The sequence below is a fragment of the Musca domestica genome, unplaced genomic scaffold (genome assembly GCF_030504385.1).
Source record: "Musca domestica strain aabys unplaced genomic scaffold, Musca_domestica.polishedcontigs.V.1.1 32, whole genome shotgun sequence".
NCBI lineage: Eukaryota > Metazoa > Arthropoda > Insecta > Diptera > Muscidae > Musca > Musca domestica.
In genome coordinates this window covers 1337771-1364098 of record NW_026712311.1, presented here as the reverse complement: position 1 = coordinate 1364098, position 26328 = coordinate 1337771, and the positions used below count along the sequence as shown (strand labels likewise).

At 29.3% G+C, this 26328-nt stretch overlaps 1 protein-coding gene and 1 long non-coding RNA gene across 2 annotated transcripts in view; one reads left to right on the top strand and one right to left on the bottom strand.

The window, feature by feature from the left end:
• LOC101901057 (tyrosine-protein phosphatase Lar) overlaps window positions 1-26328 on the top strand; it is an 898201-nt gene that overhangs the window by 225167 nt on the left and 646706 nt on the right. The gene's annotated exons all lie outside the window — the stretch shown is intronic.
• The window catches only part of LOC109611733 (uncharacterized), a 44436-nt gene that overhangs the window by 5182 nt on the left and 12926 nt on the right, over window positions 1-26328 (bottom strand). Inside the window, exon 2 of the long non-coding RNA XR_002194077.2 lies at window positions 22397-22925. This is a non-coding gene — a long non-coding RNA (uncharacterized LOC109611733). The remainder of the gene's footprint in view (window positions 1-22396; window positions 22926-26328) is intronic.

Here is a 26328-nt window from a genome sequence, read left to right as displayed (position 1 = left end):
ATAATAATAATAATAATAATAATAATAATAATAATAATAATAATAATAATAATAATAATAATAATAATAATAATAATAATAATAATAATAATAATAATAATAATAATAATAATAATAATAATATAATAATAATAATAATAATAATAATAATAATAATAATAATAATAATAATAATAATAATAATAATAATAATAATAATAATAATAATAATAATAATAATAATAATAATAATAATAATAATAATAATAATAATAATAATAATAATAATAATAATAATAATAATAATAATACTAATAATAATAATACTAATAATAATAATAATAATAATAATAATAATAATAATAATAATAATAATAATAATAATAATAATAATAATAATAATAATAATAATAATAATAATAATAATAATAATAATAATAATACTAATAATAATAATAATAATAATAATAATAATAATAATAATAATAATAATAATAATAATAATAATAATAATAATAATAATATAATAATAATAATAATAATATATAATAATAATAATAATAATAATAATAATAATAATAATAATAATAATAATAATAATAATAATAATAATAATAATAATAATAATAATAATAATAATAATAATAATAATAATAATAATAATAATAATAATAATAATAATAATAATAATAATAATAATACTAATAATAATAATAATAATAATAATAATAATAATAATAATAATAATAATAATAATAATAATAATAATATAATAATAATAATAATAATAATAATAATATAATAATAATAATAATAATAATAATAATAATAATAATAATAATAATAATAATAATAATATATAATAATAATAATAATAATAATAATAATAATAATAAGAATAATAATAATAATAATAATAATAATAATAATAATAATAATAATAATAATAATAATAATAATAATAATAATAATAATATAATAATAATAATAATAATAATAATAATAATAATAATAATAATAATAATAATAATAATAATAATAATAATAATAATAAACAATATGTCTATATTCCTTTTAAAATTTTCTAAAAGCCCATGTCAATTGGCCTTGAAAAATTCTTAAACAATCCCTATCTCTGGTCCTTGCAAACCTTAATGAAAAAAACCGAGATTCGCTTAAAATCCATTCAACTTAAAATATCCGTGATTAGCACCTTTCTTAAAATTCTTAAAATATATTGAGTTGCACTTCTTCAAGTTTAACAAATGGGCGACAATAGCTTCTTACAGGCAATTCCAAAATGATCGCTAAAGATTCTCAAATGTCCTTTAAAAATCCTTACAAATACCCATAAAAATACATGCCTATAGAAAATCCGTGCTAAAAAGCTCTTCACAGCCCCTTAAATATTAAAAAAATCCATATTCGCCTTTGGACCTTTGAACAATTCGTAAAAACCCGCGAGTTAAAATATTTTTTTAAACTTCAATCCCCTCGACATTGAAAAATTCTACTATAATTTAAATTGAAAAAAAAATCGGGGTTACAGTCCTTCACAAAATTTCTAATATTGATAAAAACAAAAAGTTCCATAAATATAGGATTGTACCCTTTAAAGTTTGAAAAAAATGTACAACTATAGCTCTTTTTGAAGGCACTTAAAAATGATGGCCCAAAGATCCTCAAAGGTCCTTAAAAATTCTTAAAAAATACGCGTCTTTGGAGCTCGTAAAAATTCTTTAAAAATTCACAACTTCGGGCTCTCATAAAAATTTCTAAAAATCCCCGACTAGTCAAAGTTCTATGTTTTTTTAATATATGGCAAAATATTTTCATTAAGAAAATCTTAAAACTCAAGGCCTTACAAATTCCCGCTCTGGGAAAAAATTCTCTTGAAAATTTCCTTAAAATCCGCAACTTGACAATTTTTCCGGTGTATTTTTTTTTTAATTCACGACTGGAAAAAAACTTCCCCTGTAGCTCTTCATACTTCCACAAAAATCTTCACTTATAGCTTTTATAAGAACCTGTGCGAAAATCCAAGTCTACAGCTTCTGAAATGCCCCTCCTACAATTCTTGAAGCGAAATTGATAAATTTTTAAGAAGAAATTTCAAGGTCTTCCAAGGACCTTCTTAGAATCCACGCGGAGAGCTCTTCAATTCTTAAAATAAACAACGACTAGAACTTTTGAAGGGACCTACAAAATCACTCCGTATAGCCGGTTAAAAAAGCTCTTGAAACCTTCTAAAAGGAGCTCTACTAGATCTCTTGAAGGAACTCTTGCAAGGTCTTTGAACCTTTAATAATTCTTAAGGAAATCCTATAAGAAAACCTCTTTGAGATCTTAAACAAAATCTTGAAAGGACCTTGAAAGAACACTTAAAATTCTTCTCAAAGGGATTTTTATTTATTTATTTATTTATTTATTTTTTTTTTTTTTGAAAAATGAACTCCTATTGAAACATTCGTGCAAAATTTACGCTGAGAGTTCCTGAAACGATTTTCTAGATATCCTTAAAAATCCACGTATGTAGACCTCTTGAAAGGATTTTGAAAATTTTTCAAAAAAAATACATTCCCTGTTTTTTTTTTTGAAAGATAAAAGTCTTATAAAAACCACTTCCAGCGTTCCTCAAATGACCTTCAAAAATTCTTTATAAAGCTCGGTCTATAGTTCTTAAAAGGACTCTTAAACTCTAAAAGAAAATCTTTTTTAAAACCCAAGGGCTCTTGAAGTGAATTAAACCAAAATCTTAAAAAATGTACACGTATAGCTCTTATAAGCACCTGTAAAAAATCCAAGCCTATAGCTCTTGAAAATGCCCCAGAAGAAATAAATAATACACCCTTAAACTCGAAAAGAAAATCTTTTTTCAACGCCAAGGGCTCTTGAAGTGAATTAAAAAAAAAATCTTAAAAAATCTACACGTATAGCTCTTATAGGGACCTGTAAAAAAATCCAAGCCTACAGCTCTTTAAAATGTCCCAGAAGAAATCCTACAATCCATGAATCGAAATTGATAATTTGTTAGGAAAAAATTTTATAGTTCTAAAAATTCTTGAAAATTCCCGCCTAGAGCTAAAAAAAACTGTCAAGGATCGAAAGAAAGTTCGTAAAAAATCCACGTCTAGAGCTATTGGAAGGACATGGAGAAAATGCTTAAAAAATCCACGTCTAGAGCTATTGGAAAGATTTTTATAAAATTAAGAATTCCACGCCTCAAAATTGTCAAATAACCCCACACAATTAGATTTTTAAAATTGCTGAAAACTCCTCGCCTTTAGGTCTTTTAAAATTGTAAAAAAAAACTCCTCGTCTTTAGGATCTTTAGAAATTGTTTATAAAAAATCCACGCTTTTATATTTTTAAAAAAAAAATATTAAAAACACGCCTTTTGATGCTTAAAGATTATTAAGACTCGACGACTTTAGATCTGTCAAAATTGCTTAAAACCTTCAGAATTTTATGAACTTTAAAAAAGACTCGCACCAAGTTATCTTCAAGGCATTTCATAAAAATCTTAAAAAATCTTGTCCTGTAGAGATGTTAGAAGGGTCCTAGGAAATTCATAAAAAAATCCATGATATACTCGAAAATACCTTCAATAAATTCTTAAAAATCCATAACTAGAGAGGTTAAAAGTATTTAAAACAAAAATTGTTAAAGTCCCTGCTCTAAAGCTCTTGAAAGGAACTACAAAAATTCTAAAAAAAAAATTACGCCTATAGTTTTAGAAAAAAAAAAATTAAGACATGAAAAATTAAGAATGACAAGAACTTCTTTAAAATTAGTAGGATTAGTAGGCTTTAAAATTAGTAGGAAAATCTTCGCCTAGAGTTCTTAAAAGGGCCTTGAAAAATGTGTGAAAATAGTCTGGTCCAGAGCTATTCAAAGGGCATTCAAATCATTTCAAAGCATAAATCTCCACAAATTACGTTTCAAAAATCCTTTAAAATCCATGCATAGAGCCCTTGAAAGGTTTGAAGTTTTTTTTTTTTTTAATTCACGTCATGAGCACTTGAAGGTACCTAAAAAAATTATAAACCCACGCTTACAGCTCTTGAATGGACTTAAAAAAATTCTATAAAAATTACATTGCTTGAGATGTAGAATGGACTTCATAAAATGTTTTAAAAATACACTTAGAGCTCATAAAATGGTCTTGAAAAGTCCACATCTAGACCGCTTCAAAATTTCGTTTAAAACATTCCAAACCTAGATTGTTTCCAAAAATTTTTAAATCGAAAAAATTCTGAAAATCTTTTTTTTTTATTTATTTTTTTTTAATAACTACCACTCCTCCCCACCCTAACAAAACGAAGATGATTTCTAGCTTTGATTTAGAAAAAGCAGGATTGGCTATTATTATTCTGGCCTGCCCATTTCCTGTTTGATTCATGGCATATCCTTGTGCTGTAAAGGATATATAGGTATGTGTAAATCTTTTGTTTATATTTTGAAATGAAAAAAACCACACACACACACACACCTTCAACAACTCCTCCCACTCATTACACTGTGTTGTTGTTGATGTTGTTTGTATTTTATATCATAAAACGAAACATTTGTTGTTCTTTCTTTGCACTTGGCGAAAACTTCTTCTACGGAAGTTAAATATTTTTCCTACATCCTTGTTTTACCGTTTTCGTTTTTTTCGGTCTTTTGGAAATTTCGATGTAATTGTTTTGGCCCAATGTTTAACATATTATTATCAAAATAACAAGGAGATACAACAAGCACACACACATATACACATGTGTGTGTGTGAGTTCATTTTTTGTTGCCACAAGGATGCGTAAATGTGTAATATTTTATTGTTGTTCTTCTTGTACAATCTGTGTAAAAATAATTGCATACATGTTGTATTTCAGTTTTCTTGTTGTTGTTGTTTTTTGTTTTTCTTTTGCCCTGTAGTGTTGCTGTTGCTTTTGCAGGGAACCTCAGCTTCGAATAGCTTCTTAGATTTAGGCATAAATTTTAACTTTTTCTGTTCTTTTACTTCATCGTCGTCATCGTCGTCTCTTTTGTTGTTTACTAATTTACTTTTACATGTGTTAAGTGGCGCATGTAATGGTAATAAATTTTGGTAATACACTCACACATATACCCACACACACACACTTGTAGCAACAACTGTACGTAGCCAGCGAAGAATAACAATAAAATATTACCAAACAACAAACTAAATTGTCGAAAAGGCAAAGCCAAGAAATTAATAGACTTGGGTTTTTTTTTCTGAAATATAAGTTCTCGGAGAACCTTTCTTTCTAGTTCCGCAATAGTTGAGGATCTTTTGTGTGGCGAAATGTTGTGAAAAAACCAGTAGCAGAGAAGGATATTAAATTATTCTGGCCCTAAAGTTGAAATTCAAATTAAATTAATCAAAGGAAATGCAATAAAATGGCCAACGGGGAAATGCCAAGATTTAGAGCCATAACATTTGGAGGCCAGTTAGCAAAGACAGCATACTAAAAAGAGGCTACTTTTACGACATTGTATATTCTATCGCAAATTAGTTGGGATAGAGGTAGGTTTGGAAAAAACATTAAAAGAAGACTGATAGTCCTCCCACAAGAAATAACGGTGTTACACCCTAGGTCTCTTTGGGCTAAGAGCTTTTTTAAAGTACCTTAAAAATCCAAAAATATCGCCATCTAGAACCTTGAAAGGAACATCAAACAAAATGTTTTTGAAAAGACCTTCAAATTCATTAACAATCCAATTCAGAAACTCATAAAGGCTGTCAAAAAATTATAAAAAATCATTTTTAAAAACTCACGCCTAAACTTTCAAAAAATTTACGACAAAGGACCTTAATTGGATCTCCTGAAAAGACTTCGAAATATTTTTAAAAATTAACTCTTAAAAGACCTCCAAAGAATAATCGTGAAAGTAACTTAAAAATGCATAAAAATCATTCCTGGAACTCTTCAAAGGGCCTTCCTAAAGTACCTTCAACCAGTTCCTAAAAAATAGTCCCGTCTAGAAATCTTGAAACTGCATTAAAAATGAATAAAAATCTCTCCTAGAACACTTCAAGGACCTTCAAAATATTATTTTAAGAATCCACGCCCAGAGCTCTTGAAAGTTCTTCAAATAATCCCAAAAAATCCTCCCGTAAGATTTTAATATCGTTTCTAAATTACTTTTAACATATAACAAATAGACTTTCAAAAGATTTTTATACATTCACTCCTAGAGTTCATGAAGATCTTTCAGAAAATTCTTAAGAAATCCACACTTTAGCTCTTTAAATGGTTTCTAAATCATTTCCTTCAAAAAATTCGCGACTAGAGCTCTTTCAAATGAATCTTTAAAACTCCCTCCTAGAGCTCAGGGTGTCCTTTAATTTTTTTTTTAAAAAATCCACATTAATTGGTGCACGGGTCCTTTAAAAAATATTCTTTAAAAATCCACTTTTATTGCTTTGGAGGTCCTTTGAAAAATATTATAAAACATCAACATTTATTGGTCCACAAGTCCTTTGAAAAATATTCTTTAAAAAAATCCACATTTATTGGTCCATCATGAGTCCTTTAAAAAATACACGTTTTTTGGACGGAAGGTCCTTTGAAAAATATTCTTTAAAAAAATCCACATTTATTGGTCCATCATGAGTCCTTTAAAAAATCCACGTTTTTTGGACGGAAGGTCCTTTGAAAAATATTCTTTAAAAAATCCACGTTTTTTGGACGGAAGGTCCTTTGAAAAAAATTCTTTAAAAAATCCACGTTTTTTGGACGGAAGGTCCTTTGAAAAATATTCTTTAAAAAATCCACATTTATTGGTCAGAAAGTCCTTTGGAAAATATTCTTTAAAAAAATCCACTTTTATTGGTCCATGAGTACTTTAAAAAATCCACGTTTTTTGGACTGAAGGTCCTTTGAAAAAAATTCTTTAAAAAAATTCACATTTATTGGTCCATGAGTCCTTTAAAAAACCCACGTTTTCTGGACGGAAGGTCCTTTGAAAAACATTCTGTAAAAAATCCACTTTTTTGGACGGAAGGTCCTTTGAAAAACATTCTTTAAAAAAATCCACTTTTATTGGCCAGAAGGTCCTTTGGAAAATATTCTTTAAAACATCCACGTTTATTGGTCCAAAGGTCCTTTGAAAAATATTCTTTAAAAATCCACGTTTATTGGTCTGAATGTCCTTTGGAAACATTATTTAAAAAATTCACGTTTATTGGTCTGAAGGACCTTTAAACAATATTCTTTAAAAAATCCACTTTTATTGGTCTGAGGGATCTTTGAAATATGCCCTTGTCTATTGCTCCCAGGATCCTCTAAAAATATTTACTTCTCTTTGATAAATAATATATAAAAACCGTATTGATTGTCCTAGCTGTCCTTTTAACCCCCATTAAACATTTGCCAATGCACATATGTAGCTAAGTTAACCCAACCGAAACTCTGCTCCAGAATGTTCCATTGTTGTCATTATTATTTGCTGTAAATGCAAATTATTTTTCATTGGAAAATTAAAATGTTGTATTTAGCTTTTTGAATAACAAACACATTAGCAACAGAGTAGAAAAATCACGGAGTGAATGAATGGGGAAACAAAGGGATGTGCATGTGTGTGGGAACATTGGGGGGCGAGACCAAATTGTCAGATATTTGCTTGTGTCATTAAACGAAAAGCATTGCTATGGTCTAGGAAATGGTATAGATTAGGGTGGAGTATCGTAGACCAGAAAGTTGTTCCAAGAAAAAATACAGACTTTTCTACAGAGCTCCTAAAAGTATGCATCATTCTTTGCTGAATGTTTTCTATTTTTATTTCCATGATCCCATAAAGCATTGTGATATCGTTTATTTAACAATTATGAGATGAGGTCCTTACGAGTCATCAAAAATTGTTCTATTTTTGACAACGCCTAAAAGTATGCATCATTCATTGTTTGAAATTGTTTTCTTCTTAGTTTTTTTTGTCTTGGTTTTATAATCCACCCTAATTTCATTGACTCTATTATTGCCTGCAGCCAACATGTCAACACTCTCTTTCTCGCTTTTAAAATAGCTGCAGCTTTGTCAACAGCAAAAAAAAAAAACAACAACAAAAAAGTTAATTAAACGTGATTTGAGTAAAATAGCACAAGATTGCATTGAAATCTGTGGGAAAAGAAGGGTCGGATGGTTCTCAGGTGTAATCAACAAATGTTTGATTAAACATGAAATTCATTCGAAATTTTAATGGATAAAACGAGCGAAAAACTGATCAGATAATGCGGAATGGAAAATATATATTCGATTACTTACGAAATTGAAGTGTTAATTATTTCAGAAGAAAAATTTTATTGGCAATGCAATAAAAACTTATTTCCAGAAATAAAAGGGAAATGATTATTAAAAAATAAAATGCAATTGCTATCTGATTATGGGATGAAAAAATAAATGGATTATTAAAATCTGACATTTTTAGGGATTTGTCAGTCGATCGTGAAAAATATTGGAGCTTAGACTCCTTCGGAATTTTCCAAACATACAATATCGAAAAAAAACCGAACAATTCATACTTTCGGTAAATATTTTTTCTGAGAGGATTTCATGAGCCAAAATTGTATTTGTTGTCATTAGTTGTTTAAACACAACATATGATACAATGAGTGGTGCATACTTTAAAGGGCTTGCTCGAAATTCGAACTTTTGCAATAATTTTAAAAGCTTTCTTAATTTTCAGACCCCAATGTCCACAGAAATTAACTGTTGTAAAGTACATTGCAATTCAACACAAAACTGGTGCATACTTTTAGGGGCATGTTTGTATATATATATATATATATTGCAATAATTTTAAAAGATATCTTTATTTTCCCACGCCAATGACCACGGCAATGAACTTAACTTTAATATATTACAAGTCAACCAAAAACTGGTGCATACTTTTAGGAGCATATTTGGAATTTAGAAAATTTCACTGTTCGTAACAGACTTTTTCACATTTTCAAACCCTAATGTCCACACATTAAAAAAAAACTGTGTGTATGCATGGTCTAATAAGCATTTCCTCCTATTATAGATGGATGTTGGTTTTTTTTTTCTTGGAAACATTTTTGGCAGCCACAGTAAAATCACGTAGCATTTAACAGCATTTTAACAAATGCATTTTAGCTCATCATCATCGTTCTGGTCCTTGTCGATGGCTTCTTCTCCTGCCATCTCGTTCGCCCTCTTCATTGGCGTCATCAACAAATGATGATGATGAAGAAGCAGCAAGCAAACAACTTAAATACGAATTTAGTTGCTACGTGTACAAATAAGTTTATATGAATGAAACATGCAAGGCAATAGGGTAGCAGGGTCAATATGGAACATTTAAAAATTAAGAAAATACAAAAATATTTAAGGGAATATGAAGTTATTTGTGGACTTTTTGAAAATAAATCTTTGAGGACCTTCAGAATATTAAGACAAATAAACAGGGATTTTTAAAGAATATTTTCACAGGACCTGCAGACCAATAAACATGGATTTTTTAAAGTAAATTTTTTACAGGACCTGAAGACCAATAAACGTGGATTTTTTAAAAAAAATATTTTCAAAGGACCTGTGGACCAATAAACGTGGATTTTTTAAAGAATATTTTCAAATACCATCAGAGAAATAAACGTGGATTTTTTAAAGAATATTTTGAAAAGGACCTTCAGATCAATAAACATGGATTTTTTTAAAGATTTTTTTTCAAAGGACCGTCGGAGCGTAAACATGGATTTTAAAAGATTTTTTTTTCCAAGGACTATCAGAGCAGTAAACGTGGATTTCTAAAGAAATTTTTTCCAAGGACCATCAGAGCAATCAACGAGGATTTTTTAAATAATATTTTCCAAAGCACCTTCAGACCAATAAACTTGGATTTTTAAGAATATTTTCAAAGGACCTTCCGACCAATAAACGTGGATATTTAAAGAATATTTTTCAAAGGACCTTTACACAAATAAACGTAGATTTTTTAAAGAATATTTTCAAGGGACTTTATACCAATAAACGTGGATTTTTTAAAGAATATTTTCAAAGGACCTTTACACCAATAAACGTGGATTTTTTAAAGAATATTTTCAAAGGACCTTTACACCAATAAACGTGGATTTTTAAAAAATATTTTTCAAAGGACCTTTACACCAATAAACGTGGATTTTTAAAAAATATTTTTCAAAGGACCTGCAGAACAATAAACGTGGATTTTTTTAAAGAATATTTTTCAAAGGACCGTCGTAGCATAAACATGGATTTTTAAAGATTTTTTTTCCAAGGATCATCAGAGCAATCAACGTGGATTTTTTTAAGATTTTTTTTCCAAGGACCATCAAAGCAATAAACGTGGATTTTTTAAAGAATATTTTCAAAGGACCTTTACACCAATAAATGTGGATTTTTTAAAGAATATTTTCAAAGGACCGTTACACCAATAAACGTAGATTTTTTAAAGAATATTTCCAAGAATACTTTTCAAAGGACCTTTCCACCAATAAACGTGGATTTTTTAAAGTAAACTTTTCAAAGGACTTGTAGACCAATAAACGTGGATTTTTTAAAGAATATTTTCAAAGGACTTGTAGACCAATAAAATTGGAGTTTTTAAAGAATATTTTTTCAAGGACATGCAGACCAATAAACGTGGATTTTTTAAAGAATATTTTTCCAAGGACATGCACACCAAAAAGCGTGGATTTTTAAGAATATTTTCAACGGACATTTAGAACAATAAACGTGGATTTTTTAAAGAATATTTGCAAAGGACCTTTACACCAATAAACGTGGATTTTTTAAAGAATATTTTCAAAGGACCTTTACACCAATAAACGTGGATTTTTTAAAGAATATTTTCAAAGGACCTTTACACCAATAAACGTGGATTTTTTAAAGAATATTTTCAAAGGACCTTTACACCAATAAACGTGGATTTTTTAAAGAATATTTTCAAAGGACCTTTACACCAATAAACGTGGATTTTTTAAAGAATATTTTCAAAGGACCTTTACACCAATAAACGTGGATTTTTTAAAGAATATTTTCAAAGGACCTTTACACCAATAAACGTGGATTTTTTAAAGAATATTTTCAAAGGACCTTTACACCAATAAACGTGGATTTTTTAAAGAATATTTTCAAAGGACCTTTACACCAATAAACGTGGATTTTTTTAAAGAATATTTTCAAAGGACCTTTACACCAATAAACGTGGATTTTTTAAAGAATATTTTCAAAGGACCTTTACACCAATAAACGTGGATTTTTTAAAGAATATTTTCAAAGGACCTTTACACCAATAAACGTGGATTTTTTTAAAGAATATTTTCAAAGGACCTTTACACCAATAAACGTGGATTTTTTTAAAGAATATTTTCAAAGGACCTTTACACCAATAAACGTGGATTTTTTTAAAGAATATTTTCAAAGGACCTTTACACCAATAAACGTGGATTTTTAAAGAGTATGTTTCAGAGGACCTGCAGACAAATAAACGTGGATTTTTTAGAGAATATTTTAAAAGGACCTTTACACCAATAAACGTGAATTTTTAAAGAATATTTTCAAAGGACCTGCAGACCAATAAACGTGGATTTTTTAAAGTAAATATTTCAAAGGACCTGCAGACCAATAAACGTGGATTTTTTAAAGTAAATATTTCAAAGGACCTGCAGACCAATAAACGTGGATTTTTTAAAGTAAATATTTCAAAGGACCTGCAGACCAATAAACGTGGATTTTTTAAAGTAAATATTTCAAAGGACCTGCAGACCAATAAACGTGGATTTTTTAAAGTAAATATTTCAAAGGACCTGCAGACCAATAAACGTGGATTTTTTAAAGTAAATATTTCAAAGGACCTGCAGACCAATAAACGTGGATTTTTTAAAGTAAATATTTCAAAGGACCTGCAGACCAATAAACGTGGATTTTTTAAAGTAAATATTTCAAAGGACCTGCAGACCAATAAACGTGGATTTTTTAAAGTAAATATTTCAAAGGACCTGCAGACCAATAAACGTGGATTTTTTAAAGTAAATATTTCAAAGGACCTTCAAACCAATAAACGTGGATTTTTTAAAATAAATTTTTCAAAGGACCTGCAGACCAATAAACGTGGATTTTTTACAGAATATTTTCAAAGGACCATCGGAGCAATAAACGTGGATTTTTTAAAGAATATTTTTCAAAGGACCTGCAGACCAATAAACGTGGATTTTTTACAGAATATTTTCAAAGGACCATCAGAGCAATAAACGTGGATTTTTTACAGAATATTTTCAAAGGACCATCAGAGCAATAAACGTGGATTTTTTACAGAATATTTTCAAAGGACCTGCTGAGCAATATTTTTTTTGGATTTTTCACTTTTTTATTTAAATCCTTTATTTTTTTTACTTTTATCCTGTTTGCATTTTATTTCCTGTCAAATATGCTGGCTCTATAAATTACCAAATCAACTTGAACAAATAGCAATTGATATCTCCCTTTCCAAAGGATGTGTTTGGCTAATTGAAATAATGTCCCTCTAAAGTTTCGAAATAAAATCAATGTCCTTTGAAAATTAGTTGAAAATTTTCTGCGATATGTTATAAATATTATGCTGGCAGTTAATTTTTGAGAAAAAAGGATGCCACAAAGAGAATTGAAAGAATCCATTTTTTTTTTGCGGGACCACAAAAAAAGTAAAGAAAAAAAAAAGCGGAAAACAGGGCAATAATATATGGCAAGCAAATATAAATTTTAGTTTCATTTCGAATTGGTTTTTTGGTTTGTGGTCCTTCTTGGCCACTGCCCACCAAATCTGTTTCCCAAGTCAGTCCAACCAAAAAAATATATAATTGGAAAATGGCAGGAGAGTGCATTTTTAACTTGGAAATAGTTTTTTTGTTGTTGTGGCTCCGGCAATCCCTTTAAATGCCAGGGATTAGAAGGTGGACATTTATGGAGGTGGTACCACCACCGGATATGAGTTGAGTAGTTCAGTTCCTATTTTTTCTATTCTTTCTTCTCAATTTATAAGCTTTTTGTATGGACTTTTTTTTTTGTTTCAACTCCGTTTATGGAGTTTTTGAAGTAGAAATAACACTTGTCTTGTTTGAAAATAGAAATGTTTGAAAGAGAAAGAAGCAAAAAAAAAAAAAAACGTAGCAGAAAAAATAATAATTTACTTGTGCATATATAACTCCAGCCAGAAGACAGGACCCACAAAAAAAAAAGGATCAAAAAATTGAAAAAAAAAAGCAAAACCAACAACCCCAACAACTAAAACGACTTTCAGAAATATAAGTTTTTACTCAGTCACTCGGTGTGACGTGTTCTTCTAGTATTTTAGGGTTTTGCGTGCACGTGTGTGTGTGTGTTAGTTAGTTTTAAAAAGGAAACTTTTTGTTCGTGCGCTTCTTCCCTACTTGAGTCGGGATCAGTAGAGATGTGTGTGTGGCAGACGGTAGGTGGTAGCATCCAACCACGCTGATGCGTTGCGTGTATCTTTCTTTCTTGTCGAGTTTGCGGATAAGGTACGTTTGTTTAGTTCAATTGCTTGTGGCATCCATACACATATGTAACAGCAGGATATAAAGAATATTCCATAAGGATAGAAAAAAAATCTTAGACAAAAATGGCGAAACATTTAAGAGAATCGAGGAAGGGTAGGGAATTGTGGAAGACCTCGAGGAGGACTTTTTGGAATGTGCTGCAGAAAATATTCTTAAAAAATATCCACATTTGTTGGACTGAGGGTCCTATGAAGGTTCTTTCGTTCATTGCTCTGGGGGTCCTTTGAAAATATTCTTTAAAAAAACATTGCTCTGAAGGTCTTTTGAGAAATATTAAAAAAATACTCTTATTTTTCGGAAGGTCCTTTGAAAAATATTCTTTAAAAAATCCTCGTTCATTGCTACAAAGGTCCTTTTTGAAAAATATTTGAAAAAAAAAATACTCTTATTTTTCGGAAGGTCCTATGAAAAATATTCTTTAAAAATCCACTTTTATTGGTCTAAAATCCTTTGAAAAACATTAAACAAAATACTCTTATTTTCCGGAAGGTCCTATGACAATTTTAAAAAAAAAATACTCTTCTTTTTCGGAATTGAAAAATATATTATTTTTATTTTTCGGAAGGTCCGTTGAAAAATACTTAAAAAAATACTCTTCTTTTTCGGAAGGTCCTTTGAAAAATATTCTTTAAAAATCCACTTTTATTGGTCTAAAGGTCCTTGGAAAAATGTTCTTTAAAAAATCCTCGTTCATTGCTGCAAAGGTCCTTTGAACAATATTTGAAAAATATACTCTTATTTGTAGGAAGGTCCTTTGATAAATATTCGTTAAAAATCTTCGTTCATTGCTACAAAGGTCCTTTGAAAAATATTCTTTAAAAATATACGAAGGTCCTTTGAAAATTTAAAAAAATAGTCTTATTTTTCGGAAGGTCCTTTAAAAAATATTCTTTAAAAAAATCCTCGCTCATTGCTACAAAGGTCCTTTGATAAATATTTGAAAAAAATACTCTTATTTTGAAATATATTCTTTAAAAATCCACTTTTATTGGTCTAAAGGTCCTTTGAAAAATGTTTAAAAAAATACTTTTAATTTTCGGAGGGTCCTTTGAAAAATTTTTAAAAAAATACTCTTATTTTTCGAAGGGTCCTTAGAAAAATGTTTAAAAAAATACTTTTAATTTTCGGAGGGTTCTTTGAAAAATGTTTAAAAAAATACTTTTAATTTTCGGAGGGTCCTTTGAAAAATTTTTAAAAAATACTCTTATTTTTCGAAGGGTCCTTAGAAAAATGTTGAAAAAAATGCTTTTATTTTTCGGAAAGTCCTTTGAAAAATTTTACTTTAAAAAATCCACGTTTATTGGTCTGCAGGTCCTTTGAAAAATTTAGTTTAAAAAATCCACGTTTATTGGTCTGCAGGTCCTTTGAAAAATTTAGTTTAAAAAATCCACGTTTATTGGTCTGCAGGTCCTTTGAAAAATTTAGTTTAAAAAATCCACGTTTATTGGTCTGCAGGTCCTTTGAAAAATTTAGTTTAAAAAATCCACGTTTATTGGTCTGCAGGTCCTTTGAAAAATTTAGTTTAAAAATCCAGATTTATTTGTCTGAATGTCGTTTGAAAAATTCCTTAAAAAATCCAAGTTTATAGGCCTGTAGGTCCTTTGAAAAATATTCTTTAAAAAATCCGCGCTTATAGCTCCGAATGTCCTTTGGAAAATATTATCTTCTTTCCTTAAAAAACCCTTGATACTCCTTAAGTTCTTGACTGTTTTGCCGTATCCTCCTTTATCCTTAAATTACATATTTCAAAGGATACCCATCAACAGGAGCAGATCCCGCATGCACATATCCAATGGTTAACGCTTGGTACATGGCCAACAAAATGAATGACGAGAAACAAACCATAGAAGACGACGTCGGGCACGGACATCGAAACAACATGTAGTCACACATGGAGTACAACATTGGCTGGATGGCTAGCTGGCTGGCTGAATGGCTCGCTCGTACGTACGACAACAATAACAAATAGTACGTGCGTGTTACCATTTCTGTGGTCAACTGTCAATTGAATAAAATTTGTGGCCAAGTTCTTTATTCAAAGCAATTTTCTTTGGAAGGTGGTGGCACCGAAATAGGGATGGATATTTCAAGGCTTCCCTCTACTCTGGTTTTTTTTCATCTGAGGTGGGGGAGGTTATGTAAAATTTATTTAGCCAATACGAATAGCAATTTTGTACCCCCATATAATAATCAAGCAACTTCAGTGGCTGTATTGAACATAAGTTAGAACTTCTGCCAGGAGTTCAATGGAAAAAGGATATGTTTTGCTTTGCATTGAGGAGATGCATAACTAATGTGAAATGCCCAGGAACTTGGTCTGCTATGGCAAAAGTTATTTGACATCCAAATATCCTTGGCAATCAGTGATTTCGTCCCTCTATTTCGAATCTGCCTAAAAACTTTTCATGTTATTTGCCCCTTAGAGGAAAAGAGGACATATTTGAATTAGAAATTTTAAAATAAATGCGGGCGTTCTGTTTTCCCCATTTAAATCCACAAAGGATTTTTTGTTTGAACTTTTCAACTTGTCTTCTTCATGGTGTCTCCTAGAGAGAGAGCCAACAAGTTCTAAAGATAAAGAAATTAGCAAAATTTTTGCAAATAAGTTTTTTTTGTCTCCTCCCTTTTTTCTTTTTCTTGTATTTATTTTACAAATAATTTCGGCCCTTTCCCATCGTCGTCGTATGGTCTGATGATGACACTCTTCTATGGTGATGATAATAATATATGGCTTCAAATCTTCCGAGAAAGAAAAAAATCTGAACACGAAAGGGAATAGCAGAAAAAAAGGATAATTGCAAGGATATATTTTCAAATATGTGTTTTGGACAAATTTATGTTCAATTGTGTTTTATATATGAGGGTACGAGTTAAAAGGTCGATTATTATAAATTGGATGACGCACACTCACACACATATAGAAGTATGCAGAGTTACGTACAAAGAAATAGAGGCGTGGGAGAGATAGATTTAAAAATTACAAAGGGCCTTCGTAACAAAGAACATTTAAAAAATGATTTTTATGAAATATTTTTCAAAGGATATTCGGAGCTATAAACGTAGATTAAAAAAAAAACTTTAAAGATATTCGGAGCTATAAACATGAATTTAAAAAAAAATATATTTTCAAAGGATATTCGGAGCTATAAACCTAGATTTAAAAAACAAAAATTTTCAAAGGACATCCGGAGCTTTAAACGTTAAACGTGGATTTTTAAAAAAATATTTTTCAAAGGACATTTGGAGCTATTAACGTGGCTTTTTAAAAAACATTTTTCAAAGGACATTCGGAGCTATAAAGGTGGATTTTTAAAAAAAATATTTTTCAAAGGACATTCGGAGCTATAAACGTGAATTTTTAAAAAAATATTTTTCAAAGGATATTCGGACTTATAAACGTAGATTTTTAAAAAAATATTTTACAAAAGATATTCGGAGCTGAAAAATATTCTTTAAAAATACACGTTTGTAGCTCAGAATATCATTTGAAAAATATTCTTTAAAAAATCTTTAAAAATCCACATTTATAGCGAATATCCTTTGAAAAATATTCTTTAAAAATCCACGTTTGTAGCTCAGAATATCCTTTGAAAAATATTCTTTAAAAATCCACGTTTGTAGCTCAGAATATCCTTTGAAAAATATTCTTTAAAAATCCACGTTTGTTGCTCAGAATATCCGTTGAAAAATATTCTTTAAAAATCCACGTTTGTAGCTCAGAATATCCGTTAAAAAATGTTCTTTAAAAATTCACGTTTGTAGATCAGAATATCTTTTGAAAAATATTCTTTAAAAATCCACGTTTGTCGGTTCAAATATCCTTTGAAAAATATTCTTTAAAAATCCAGGTTTGTAGCTCAGAATATCCTTTGAAAAATATTCTTTAAAAATCCACATTTGTCGGTCCAAATATCCTTTGAAAAATATTCTTTAAAAATTCAGGTTTGTAGCTCAGAATATCCTTTGAAAAATATTCTTTAAAAATCCACGTTTGTAGCTCAGAATATCCTTTGAAAAATATTCTTTAAAAATCCACGTTAGTAACACCGAATATCCTTTTAAAAATATTCTTTAAAAATTAACGTTTGTAGTTAAGAATATCCTTTTAAAAATATTCTTTAAAAATCCACTTTTGTAACTCCGAATATCCTTTGAAAAATATTCTTTAAAAATCCACGTTTGTAACTCAGAATATTCTTAAAAAATCCACGTTTGTAACTCCGAATATCCTTTGAAAAATCCACGTTTACAGCTCCGAATGTCCTTTGAAAAATACTTTTTGAAAAATCCACATTTATAATTCCAAATGTCCTTTGAAAAATACTTTTTGGAAGATCCAAGAATCGTTGATTTTTTAAAGTAAATTTTTTAAAGGACCAAGAAACGTGGATTTTTTAAAGTAAATTTTTCAAAGGACCTTCAGACCAAGAAACATGGATTTTTTTAACTAAATTAAATAAACGTGGATTTTTTTAACTAAATTTTTCAAAGGACCTGCAGACCATTAAACGTGGATTTTCAAAATAAATTTTTCAAAGGACCTTCACATCATTAAACGTGGATTTTTTAAAGTAAATTTTTCAAAGGACCTTCACATCATTAAACGTGGATTTTTTTAACTAAATTTTTCAAAGGACCTTCATACCAATAAACGTGGATTTTTTTAACTAAATTTTTCAAAGGACCTTTAGATCAATAAACGTGGATTTTTTAAAGTAAATTTTTCAAAGCCCCTTCGGATCAATAAGCGTGGATTTTTTAAAGTAAATTTTTCAAAGGACCTTCACACCAATAAACGTGGATTTTTTAACTAAATTTTTCAATGGACCTTCACACCAATAAACGCGGATTTTTTTAACTAAATTTTTCAAAGGACCTTCACACCAATAAACGTGGATTTTTTTAACTAAATTTTTCAAAGGACCTTCACACCAATAAACGTGGATTTTTTTAACTAAATTTTTCAAAGGACCTTCACACCAATAAACGTGGATTTTTTTAACTAAATTTTTCAAAGGACCTTCAGACCAATTAAATTTGTTTTCTAAAGGCTCTTGCATTCAGAGTAGATTTTTTTAATTTTCTGGATCCATCATCCTAAATAATAAATTGATGAGTTTTGGCATTCCATCTTCATAAAGTTTCATATGTGTGCTCGTTCGTTCGAGCATTGCCTAGATATGAACACCCATAAAGTGTGTAGGTTCCGCAATAAGGTTTAATAACAGCATATCTCCCTCTCTGTTGCCTAAATGCAATTTGGTGCGTGGACTTGGATCCTGGGCTCTCGCGAATGTGGTGTGCTGCGAAAAATAATGCATCTAATGGCATGCATTTGCGTTCCCATCGAAATTTTGGTGGGCATGAGAAAAGCTGCGAAGGGTATGGGGGCCTGCCATTGTTGGCAATCAACCGCCAAAATTTTGCACATTTAGCCGAAATTTGTTGTCCGTTGTTTCTTGTTTTTGGCAAAAGCTACTGCCGCTACTAATAATGAATGATGTTTCAGCTTGGATGGCTGGGAGCATTTGGAGAACTGCCTTCACTTGTCCAAAGTTTCACATTTCAGCACAAACTGACTATTAAAATGTTTAGAAAAAAAAAAAGAGCAACAGCAACAATGGAAATAACAGTCCAAGGACTAATTTGTTTTCTGGGCGATGTGGTCACTTGAAGAATCGCTGAGGCATTATATGGCCACTTCACCAAGGCCGACAAGTTCAAATTAATGATGTTCTGGCTTTTTTATCTAAGGGAGATTTTTTTTGGAAATGAGATGATAGAATGGAGGGTGGAAGGAGCTGAGGGAGGGATGAAAATATGTGATTGCATAGCTTAAAATGTAAAACAATGAAGGGTGCACAATTCATCAAGAATGTGTTGTTTTTTTGGGAAATGTTTTATTTTCTGCGTGGGGAATAAATGTTACAAATATAAACCCCTTTTTTAAGTTGGGGTTAGGAGCAGAGCTATTTTTCATTTAAGGCTGCAAATTAAGTGAATGGAAATTTTGTTATTAAAAGAGGGGAAATTAAGTCGTAGTAAATTTAAATTTTATTTTAAAGGTTACGTGGATTTAAAAAAGAAGAATCCAAAGACCTTCGTTTGTGGATTTTTTAAAAATATTTTTCCAAGACCCATTGACAAACGTGGATTATTAAAAAAAAATTTCCAAGGACCATTGACAAACGTGGATTTTTAAAGAATATTTTTTAAGGATCTTCGACAAACGTGGATTTTTTTAAAAATATTTTTAAGGACCTTCGACAAACGTGGATTTTTTTAAAACATTTTTAAGGACCTTCGATAAACGTGAATTTTTTAAAAATATTTTTCCAATCACCGTCGACAGACGTGGATTTTTTAAAAATATTTTTCCAAGGACCATTGGCAAACGTGGATTTTTTGAAAATATTTTTCCAAGGACCATTGGCAAACGTGGATTTTTTGAAAATATTTTTCCAAGGACCACTATCAAACGTGGATTTTTAAAAATTTTTTTTTGCAGGAACCACTATTAAACGTGGATTTTTTAAAAATATTTTTCCAAGGACCATTGACAAACGTGGATTTTTTAAAAATATTTTTCCAAGGACCATTGACAAACGTGGATTTTTTAAAAATATTTTTCCAAGGACCGTTGACTAACGTGAATATTTTAAAATTAATTTTCCAAGGACCACTGACAAACGTGGATTTTTTAAAATTAATTTTCCAAGGACCATTGACAAACGTAGATTTTTTAAAATTAATTTTCCAAGGACCACTATCAAACGTGGATTTTTTAAAAATATTTTTCCAAGGAACATTGACCAACGTGGATTTTTTAAAAATATTTTTCCAAGGACCATTGACCAACGTGGATTTTTTAAAAATATTTTTCCGAGGACCACTATCAAACGTTGATTTTTAAAAAAATATTTTTCCAAGGAACATTGACCAACGTGGATTTTTTAAAAATATTTTTCCAAGGACCATTGACCAACGTGGATTTTTTAAAAATATTTTTCCGAGGACCACTATCAAACGTTGATTTTTAAAAAAATATTTTTCCAAGGACCACCATTAAACGTGGATTTTTTAAAAATATTTTTCCAAGGACCACTATCAAAAATGGATTTTTAAAAAAATATTTTTCCAAGGACCACTATTAAACGTGGATTTTTTAAAAATATTTTTCCAAGGACCATTGAAAAACGTGGATTTTTTAAAAATATTTTTCCAAGGTCCGTTGACAAACGTGGATTTTTTAAAAATATTTTTCCAAAGACCATTGACAAACCTGGATTTTTAAAAAAATATTTTTCCAAGGACCATTGACAAACCTGGATTTCTAAAAAAATATTTTTCCAAGGACCATTGACAAACCTGGATTTCTAAAAAAATATTTTTCCAAGGACCATTGACAAACCTGGATTTCTAAAAAATTATTTTCCAAGGACCTTGTTAATGGTCCTTGGAAAATAAACGTGGATTTTTTAAAAATATTTTTCCAAGGACCACTATCAAACGTGGATTTTTAAAAAATATTTTTCCAAGAACCACTATCAAACGTGGATTTTTAAAAAATATTTTTCCAAGGACCACTATCAAACGTGGAATTTTAAAAAATATTTTTCCAAGGACCACTATCAAACGTGGATTTTTAAAAAATATTTTTCCAAGGACCACTATCAAACGTGGAATTTTAAAAAATATTTTTCCAAGGACCACTATCAAACGTGGAATTTTAAAAAATATTTTTCCAAGGACCGTTGACTAACGTGGACAAACGTGGATTTTTTAAAATTAATTTTCCAAGGACCATTGACAAACGTAGATTTTTTAAAATTAATTTTCCAAGGACCACTATCAAACGTGGATTTTTTAAAAATATTTTTCCAAGGAACATTGACCAACGTGGATTTTTTAAAAATATTTTTCCAAGGACCATTGACCAACGTGGATTTTTTAAAAATATTTTTCCGAGGACCACTATCAAACGTTGATTTTTTAAAAATATTTTTCCAGAGACCATTGACAAATGTGGATTTTTTAAAAATATTTTTCCAAGGACCATTGACAAACGTGGATTTTTTAAAAATATTTGTCCAAGGACCATTGACAAACCTGGATTTTTTAAAAATATTTGTCCAAGGACCATTGACCATTTTTAAAAATATTTTTTCAAAGACCATTGACAAACGTGGATTTTTTTTAAAAATATTTTTTCAAGGACCATTGGCAAACGTGGATTTTTTAAAAATATATTTTCAAAGACCACTATCAAATGTGGATTTTTAAAAATATTTTTTCAAAGACCACTATCAAACGTGGATTTTTTAAAAATATTTTTTCAATAAAACCAAAACCAAACATTTCAGCTCAAGGGTCCTTGAAAATAATTCTTTACACTTCAAGTCCCTTAAATAGATATAACGCTCACATGCCCATCCATCCATTTTTTCTCTCTCTCCCTCTCCAAACAAGGATATTTGTTTCTATCAGGTTGTGAAGAGGAGGGAAATAAAAAACTATCCGTATTGCCATGAGGTGGATGGCAGGAAAATGGATATCAACTGGCAACATCATTGCCATCATTACCGCAACGCCAACGCTTTAACGTTTATGAATTTAATTAATTTTCGTGGTTAGGTTTGTAATGGCAATGGTGCGGTACTAAAGGGAAATTATTGTTATTATTATGTTTCAATTTCTTTCCTGGTAACGGAGCGCTCTCTCTCCTTCCCCTACTTCGCCCTTTCTCTTGTTGGCCCGCTACCGTAAAAATTACGTGATAATATGTTGGCAAATAATTAAAAATAGAATATTGGCAGAAACGCGGTATTATTATGCCACTAAAGGGATATGGGAATTATTCAATAAGAGCTTTTCAATACTTACGGGATATGGATGGGGGAGATATAAAATTCTATTCTTGGCTTTAATATTGTGTAGTAAATTTATACGGAATTTCCAGCCTGATCTGTCTCTTCTCATTTCTGCCTTTTGATGTTATTATTTTTCAATAATTTGTATTTGTGGCCACAAAATGCTGTTGTTTCCTCCTGTTATCCGTTTTGTTTTTGGAAATTTTGTTTTACGGCAACATAGACATCTAGCCAAATTACCAAGGATGATTCTTCCTCCCATGTCACTTTTTTCTGCCTCTCCTTGCCCACATTTTAGTGGTTTTGCTAGATGTCACTTTAGTAGTTTCTCTCTGTTGGTTTTTTTTTTTTCTGGTCAACCGGCCTTTCCAGCCATCTAGCCAGCCAACCCACCAACCGACCAAGTCATCTCCCAAGTGTTGTCACTTTTCTTGCTGACTAAGCCAAAAACCAAAAATTGAATAGAACATCTGAATGGAGACTAAATCTTGTTTTAGTGGTTTCATGTTGTTGTTGTTGGTGTTGCCTTTTTCTTTCCCTCTCTGAAAAGGAAGAACAAAAATTACAAATTAAATTACTAGTTTTTATGCAAACTTAAAAGCGTTCATTAAAAGGTTTATATTTTGTGTAGCATAGTTTTAGGGTCGAGAAAAGGGCAAATAAAAATATTTTTCATGGACCATCCTTAAACATTTTTTTAAAAATTATTTTTCAGGGACCAAAAATAAAAGTGGATTTTTTAAAATTATATTTTTAAGGACCTTTCTCAAACGTGGATTTCCTAAAATTATTTTTTCAAGGACCTTCCCAAACATGGATTTTTTTAAAACATTTTTTTCAAGGACCAAAAAAACGTGGATTTTTAAAAAAATAATTTTTCAAGGACCTTTCACCAACTTGGATTTTTTTTAAATTTTTTCTGAAGACTTTTGACAAACGTGGATTTTTTTTTAAATATTTTTTTCAAGCATCTGTCACAAATGTGGATTTTTTTAAAAATATTTTTCCAAGGACCTTTCACCAACGTTGATTTTTTAAAAATATTTTTCCAAGGACCTTTCACCAACCTGATTTTTTTTTAAATATTTTTTCAAGGATCTTTCACTAACGTTAATTTTTTAAAAAATATTTTTTTTAACTCACAAATTAACGTGGATTTTTTAAAAAATATTTTTTTTTAACTCACAAATTAACAAATATATTTTTTAAGGACCACAAATTAACGTGGATTTTTTAAAAAAATATTTGTAAGGACCTTTGACAAGCGTGGATTTTTTAAAAAATGTTTTTAAGGACCTTTCACTAACGTGGATTTTTTACAAATATTTTCCCAAGGACCTTTCACCAACGTGGATTTTTTAAAAATATTTTTCCAAGGACCTTTCACCAACGTGGATTTTTTACAAATACTTTTCCAAGGACCTCTCACCAACGTGGATTTTTTAAAAATATTTTTCCAAGGACCTTTCACCAACGTGGATTTTTTACAAATACTTTTCCAAGAACCTCTCACCAACTTGGATTTTTTAAAAATATTTTTCCAAGGACCTTTCACCAACGTGGATTTTTTAAAAATATTTTTTCAAGGACCACCAATAAACGTGGATTTTTAAAACTATTTTCTGAAGACTATTGACAAGCGTGGATTTTTTAAAAATATTTTCTTAAGACTATGGACAAACGTGGATTTTTTAAAAATATTTTCTCGAGACTATGGACAAACGTGGATTTTTTAAAAATATTTTCTCAAGACTATGAACAAACGTGGATTCTTTAAAAATATTTTCTCAAGACTATGGACAAACGTGGATTTTTTAAAAATATTTTCTCAAGACTATGGACAAACGTGGATTTTTTAAAAATATTTTCTGAAGGCTATTGGCAAACGTGGATTTTTTAAAAATATTTTCTGAAGGCTATTGGCAAACGTGGATTTTTTAAAAATATTTTCTGAAGGCTATTGGCAAACGTGGATTTTTTAAAAATATTTTCTGAAGGCTATTGGCAAACGTGGATTTTTTAAAAATATTTTCTGAAGGCTATTGGCAAACGTGGATTTTTTAAAAATATTTTCTGAAGGCTATTGGCAAACGTGGATTTTTTAAAAATATTTTCTGAAGGCTATTGGCAAACGTGGATTTTTTAAAAATATTTTCTGAAGGCTATTGGCAAACGTGGATTTTTTAAAAACATTTTCTGAATATTTTTTTAAGGACTATAAATTAACATGGATTTTTATAACAATATTTTTTGAAGGATCATCAATTAACGTAGATTTTTTAAAAATATTTTTTCAAGAACATTTCTCAAACGTGGATTTTTTAAAAACATTTTCTGAATATTTTTTTAAGGACTATAAATTAACATGGATTTTTATAACAATATTTTTTGAAGGATCATCAATTAACGTAGATTTTTTAAAAATATTTTTTCAAGAACATTTCTCAAACGTGGATTTTTTAAAAATATTTTTTCAAGAACCAAAAATAAACGTGTTTTTTTTAAATATTTTTTGAAGAACCACAAATTACGTGGATTTTTTTTAAATATTTTTTAAGAACCACAAATTAACGTGGATTTTTTAAAAAATATTTTTTCAAGAGCCAAAAATAAACGTGTTTTTTTTTTTAATATTTTTTGAAGAACCACAAATTACGTGGATTTTTTTAAATATTTTTTTAAGAACCACAAATTAACGTGGATTTTTTTAAATATTTTTTTAAGAACCTCAAATTAACGTGGATTTTTAAAAAATATTTTTTATGGACCATAATTTAACGTGGATTTTTTAAAAATATGTTTTCAAGGACCATAATTTAACGTGGATTTTTTAAAAATATGTTTTCAAGGACCATAAATAAACGTGGATATTTTAAAAAATATTTTTTCAATGACCTTTGACAAACGTGGATTTTTTAAAATTATTTTTTCAAGGACCTTTGACAAATGTGGATTTTTTAAAATTATTTTTTTCAAGGATCATTGACAAATGTGAATTTTTTAAAATAATTTTTTCAAGGACCTTTGACAAATGTGGATTTTTTAAAAATATTTTTTCAAGGACCATTGATAAACGTGTGTTTTTTACATATTTTAAGGGACCATTGACAAATGTGGATTTTTTAAAAATATTTTTTCAAGGACTATTGATAAACGTGTGTTTTTTACATATTTTAAGGGACCATTGACAAATGTGGATTTTTTAAAAATATTTTTTCAAGGACTATTGATAAACGTGTGTTTTTTACATATTTTAAGGGACCATTGACTGACGTGGATTTTTAAAATTATTTTTTCAAGGACCTTCGACGAACGTGGATTTTTAAAAATATATTTTTCTAGAATCTTCCACAGACGTAGATGTTTTAAAATTATTTTTTCTAGAATCTTCCACAGACGTAGATGTTTTAAAATTATTTTTTCTAGAATCTTCCACAGACGTAGATGTTTTAAAATTATTTTTCCTAGGACCTTCGACAAATATGGATTTTTGAAAAATATGTTTGACAGGACCATAAATACGTGTGAGTTTTACTAAAATATTTTTCCAAGGACCTTTCACAAACGTGCATTTTTTAAAAATAATTTTTCAAGGACCTTTCACAAACGTGCATTTTTTAAAAATAATTTTTCAAGGACCTTTCAACGTGGATTTTTTAAAAATATTTTTCAAGGACCTTTCACAAATAATATTTTTGCAAGGACTATACACAAGCGCAAATTTTTTAAAATAATATTTTTTGATGCCCGCCATCAAAATGTTATATTTTTCCATTACATATATAACTCATATTTTTTTCACCAACATGACAAACGCCTAAAAGCATGCCGTAATAATATATTGTAAAAATTGTTTACATAAAACAAATAACTCATAAATTTACCCCCTCCCTCCCGCAAAAATAACACTACAATATATTATTTGTCGCTAATGCCTAAATGTAT